At 37.5% G+C, this 6000-nt stretch overlaps 1 protein-coding gene across 1 annotated transcript in view; it reads left to right on the forward strand.

The window, feature by feature from the left end:
* Positions 1-6000, forward strand: part of POLA1 (DNA polymerase alpha 1, catalytic subunit) — a 179730-nt gene that overhangs the window by 109104 nt on the left and 64626 nt on the right. The window lies entirely within an intron of this gene.

Here is a 6000-nt window from a genome sequence, read left to right on the forward strand (position 1 = left end):
AGTTCAGAATTGTTTAAGGACAATTTTATTTAAATGCTGATTTCAGGTAGTGGGAACAAAATGGAATTCTGTTCAGTCCCCAATCTACACTTAATTTAGGCAACTGTGAATACAGTATACTTCAGTGATCTGTTCCAACATACACACTTATTGCAGTGTATATTTGTTATTTAGAACTTGAGTGGAAATTTTCATTAGTTTTAATACCACCATGCTTGTTTAAACCTTATTTTCATGTTCTGCAAAGCACATTCATTTCAAATTGAATTGCAAAGTTCTTTGGTTATGGTATAATCAAGGAAATAAATGATTGGCTTTGTGTGGTTTCCAAAGACAATGGATATTAATCAAACATGGGTTAAGAATAGTGCACTTCAGCACATTCATTTGAAACACACTGCATATGTTGAGTATGATAAAGTTTTATTTAAAGCAAATCAAGACCAGAAGCTTAATTATAAAATCAAAACAAGAAGCATAAAGATAGCACTGATCACACATTTATCTTCATGTTCAATTTCCATGCATAATACCACCAGTTATTGATATCATTATAGAAGAGATTAACTGATAGTAAGTACAAATAAGCGCAAATAAGTATTGAATGTAGAGGTGACAAAAAAGAAAAGACCACTTTAATGCTAATTATAATTGCTCGGAAGTCAGGACAAATTACATTATTTTCTACATGAATTGAAAGGATGCTTGATGTTGGTATCAAAGATATAGTTTGCTAACCTGCAGGTGACTTATCATGCCCTGTTTTAACAAACTGCAGGAGTGTTGAAGTTATACCTTAAGTGCAAAACTAAGTTCCTTCAACATCCAACCATATCTATCAGTTAGAAGGAAGCTGACAATTTAATTTATATTATAATGTTCCTAAAGTGAAAGGCAGAAAGCAAGACGATCTGTTTTCTAACATCAAGAAGTATTATAGGACTTGCATGTGGGAGGCTAGCATTATTAAATATATGACACTTCAGTTATCATTTAACCAATCATGAGCAAATGTTTTCTGCCTCATAGAATTATGTACGATTCTGTTTTTAGCTTTTGTTTTTTGTGTTTTGTTGGTTTGAAATTGTAGGTGAACAAAGATTAAAAAACAAGATCAAGTTTTTTCAAGGTGCAGGCCAGCTTCTATTGACCATATTTCTGCAGGTAGTGAAACACTGTGATGTACACCAGTTCATACAGCTTGCCTTTAAAAAAGCAGAGAACCCTAACACAGTATTTTTTTTCCAGCCCAGCTCTAAGCATGTCCACTTGGAAGTTAGAAGAGTAGTTAGGAAAGCAGAATCGTTCTTGCAGTTTGGAAGCAGAATCGTTCTTGCAGTTTGGAAGCAGAATCGTTCTTGCAGTTTGTTTTCCTCGCCACGTTCCTCTTCATCAAAAGATGTGATTAAAGTAAAATTGAATTCTTAGAGTTTCCATGGAACCCCCTCCTATTTCTAGCCCCCAAAGCTAAAGGATGCTCCCCAAAAGTAAGAACTTGCATAAATTACACAAGAAGTCCGGAGCATATGAGATTGCTGGCTTAATGCTATGTAAATCCCAATTTTTCAAAAAGGCTTTGAACTTCAGATCATTGTTCTCTAGTTATGTTGGTAGAGTCTATAGGTGGTTTATGAGATATGCAAATATGATATCTTAGTGTCAGCATGCATTCTTCTGCTCTGTCTCTGTCGTGGGAAAGGGTGCAACAGTTTGGGTCATCTTAGAGCTCAACTGTAGTGATGCATTTAGCTGTAGCGTGCATGTGGATGGGGGGGGGGTGAATGCCCCTTCTTCCTCTTGTTTTAGGTAACTTTCTCTGAAATGCTTATGGGGTCTGAACTGGCCAAGGATGAGACATTGTGCTTGTAGTGAGTAACTGAATGAAGATGTCAATGCAGTGTGCAGCCCCTTCTTTGCCTCAGCTGATTCTGGAAAGGGAGCAACACATCTTTTCACTTCCCGACTCGCCTGCTGTACCACTTTCAGAAGCAAGAGCACCTTTGCTTTCTTTGGATATGCAAATCATGGCTATGATCTCAAAGGAATTGGGAGAAGGCCAATCTGTGGGTGTGTCAATAAGAATGTGATTTTTTTATTATTACAGTGGCTATTGGTCTTCAGTTGTGAATATGCCCATAGTAAAATAGAATAACTGACTTTCTTAAATGTTGGCCTCTTAGAAAGATGTGGATTCTTTGCTGTCACAGTAGCAGAACGTCAAGAATGTTATAAGAATGTATATATTCACCATACACTGTAGTAGAGTCATAGCTTACGTAAAAGAAAAAAATTGCATTGATTGATTGATTGAATTTATATACAGTACCCTATACCTGGAGGTCTCAGGACAGTTCACAGAATAATAAAATTCAAATAATGCAGTGTGGTGCTCTAGACATTTATACATGACCCAAATTCTGCCCTACAGCTGCAATCTGGCATTAAATAGTACTAGAGTTGATATAAACACACTTTTCAATAAACTTTCACTTGCTTGAATACTGTCAGGTAGGTATGGGCTTATGTTGTTTTCTACCATTCAGATAAAGAAAGCAGTTATAACATCTCTTTAAGGACTTCATTGTTACTTTATTTAATATATTCCCTAAGGTTTAATACAGCTTTTTAAAGTATGAAAGGTGCGTAGTTACTATGGTGATGCAATGCCATATGAAAATGAAGAGATATTGTTAGATCGTTTTAGTGTTGGTTGTCGATCTGTCATCCTGATGACAGTTGAAGAACTTTGTACATAAGCAATAATACTTATGCATTCCCTTTGATCCTATCTGTCTAGATCGAACAAAGTACTTGAAGTACCAAGTAGGAAATTACTCTTTAAATAGGATAAGAGTTTAAAAACAACTATGATAAACATAGGTTAAAAAAAACTTCAAGAAAAGGAATATGGCTGTTGGGAGTGGAAAACCCCTAGAAAAATCCAAGGTAGATATGTCTTTTAATGGTGAGAATCTGAATAAGTTGTTGGAAATTAGTACATTAACTTTAATTTATTGATATATTTTTCAAAAGTTTTTAATTCTACATCCACATAGTGATATTCAAGAACGCTAATGCTTGAATTGTCAATGTCTTATAATTTCATGAATCAAGAATCAATTATACTGAACACAAATAATAGCATACACTGAATTGTTGCTTTCAACAAATGATGCTTACTTTGACAAAACTAGGGCTGCAACTTTTAATTGATTGATTGATTGGCTGGCTACATTAATTGATTAAAGAAATTTGTAAACAACTAAAAAGATACCCCCTAATTAATCAGTTGGCAGATGTAAAAAGAAAATGTTAATACAGGAGCTTATAAAACTACATATGCAAGGACTTTCTAGAGGTATGAAGAGGGAGTGCCTTTCCTAAAATGCCTACTGCAACTCGCTTGTGCATCATCTACAAATGAAAAACTGTGCTGCTTGTTTAAAAACATTTTTTTTTACCCACATGCAAATTTAACTGATAGATTAATTTACCAGATTAATAACTTTAATCAGGTAAAGATGTTTAATTGGGTAACAGTTCTTAAGAAAAGCCCCAAACTACTATTACTATTACTAATGTGCATTAGTGAGTGACTAGTCCATGAATATCGACAGACATCAATATAAAACAAAAACAATTACCGGTAGCTGCTTCTGCGATCTAGTCTATGAAGCAGTTTTACTTAGATGTTTAAAACTTACACGGACAATATGATCAAGCAAGGGAACTATTGATTAAACCACTATTGGCAAATTGGCCGGGTCAATCTGAAGCCTACTGTATCAAATATCTTCTGGACGACAAGTCCAGTGATATCACAGTAGCCATGGCAAAGTTTCTTTCAGTAGTCATACGAATCAAAGATCAACATACCCATGACTAAACAAATAACGCTTTGGTCTCCCTTCCCTGGGGGGGGGGTGTCTATATGAGTCTGTATTTTATTCTGTATCTATGTTATGGGTTGTTGGACCGCAATAAAGTTTATTATTACTTACCTGTATAGTTTCTAATAGCTCTAGTCCTCCTGGATCGGATGATGTGCTTGAAAGGGTATAAGCCTGCTGAGATCTCAAGCCAGTAAGGCGGCTCAACAGATTCCCAGAGTTTCTTGTATAGCTTCAGTTTCTTGTATAGCTTAGCTTCTTCTTCCCACTCCTCCATGGTCAGAAAACCTGGTATTGTACCAAACAGCATTCCTTATTTTAGAAGACACATTTGCAATGTATTAACATTGTTCGATTAGGGATTAGAAGAATAATATTCCTTTTAAAGCATGCATGTGATCAGGATACCTCATCTGTTTTAAAGAAGAATTGGGAACAAGTATGAAAGGTATCATATAGTTTAAACTGGTCACTTATTAGTCAGACTTGGAAAAATATTCTCAGTCTACTCTGGATGGGTTTCTTTATCGCTGAAGGTCTAATCAACATGTTTGGGGCCAGAAATAAAAATATTGCACCCTACAAAGCCCTGAGTGAGGCCTGTTCAATGGCTTCAGGCAAACTCAAGATCAAGAATTATTGGATGGTGGATATACTTGAATATTGCTACAGTATGTGGATAATTCTTTGATCAAGAATCAGTGAATAGATGTACGTGTCTTCAGACGAGCTGAAAACATAAGTGAGCAACAGAGAGAATAATACGTCAGAGAGAGTTGCGGGCAAGAATACAGCACTGTTTCCCACCACTCTATAGGGAATGCATTCAAGGATTAGCCATCATATTGGACAGTGCCACGCATGTTCTTGTGGAAGGACACAATCATCTTGTAGAGCTTAGGTGGACATCCTATCTTATTGAGCAGTATGAAGAGTCCTTTTTGGCTGCTGATGTCAAAGGCCTTCATTGGGTCTAGGAAGGTGATGTACAAAAGGCATCTCTACTCTTGGCATTTCTCCTGCAGCTGATGCAGTGAGAAAATCATGTTGACAGTTGACCTTTGAGATCTAAAGAAGCATTGTGACTCAGTATAGACCCTGTCAGTGAGTGACTGTAATCTGTTGAGAACTATACGGGCAAAAGCTTTCCCCACAGTACACAGCAGGAATATTCCCTGGTAGTTGTTACATTCATGGTGGTCACCTTTGTTCCCCTCTTGGCCTCACTGTTGTGGTCCAAAGGAAAGCAGATCAATATGTCTGTCACCAGCTTGGCTGCAGGAGTTCCTGGAAGGAGGTGTACAAGGTGTCATCCTTAGGGTCTCCACTCTGGATTTACTCCTTAGCCTTTTCTTCTCCCAAAGATATCCTGGAGGTTGGCAGAGGTTTAGGACCAGAGTTTTCCTTCTCCTACCTTCCCAGGTTGACAAGCCCCATCTGACCTCCCTTCCTTCTATAGCACAGACAGAAACTGCCTTCTTGACCATTGAGCCCACTATTGGTCTTGTCGGCTCAATTCTTTGGAGACTGTCTTCACATGCAAGGGAAAGTCCCTAACTCACCGAGGGTCTGAGATCCATCGGCTACCCTCACCTGGTTTAGCCAGCCAGTTGAAACAGTTTTCCTGGGTGTGAATGCTGTTGCATGCTGACAGCTTCTAGGAGCCACAGGTGAGAGCTGAGTGCAGGATAGGGACCAAACATGGCCAGAGAACTCCAGAAGAAGCACAACGTGTCCACCATTAGAAGTACTATCTATTCCCTATCACCCCATCTGTAGGGTCCATGATTTTCACAGTGTGCTGGTTTTGACAATGAAGATGCTGAATAAAAAAATGTTTTACCTTTGTTCAAATGCAATCCAGAAGTGAAATCCATGTTTTTTTTCTAAATTAGTACCACCCTACTAAACTACTTAAATAGATTTAATTGGTTGGAATATGTCAGCTATACATGCATGGCTTTCATTAGACACATTCTGTCAGCTAGCCGCAGTTGGTTTTCATTGGACACATTTCAGCTAACCTACGTGTTTTGCTTTTAGTGGTCACAATTTATCATATGTGTACTTCTAAGGCTTTCATATGAGTATAGTAGCTAAAACTTATTTG

This window comes from Podarcis melisellensis (genome assembly GCF_964234715.1).
Source record: "Podarcis melisellensis genome assembly, chromosome: 4".
Classification (NCBI taxonomy): domain Eukaryota; kingdom Metazoa; phylum Chordata; class Lepidosauria; order Squamata; family Lacertidae; genus Podarcis; species Podarcis melisellensis.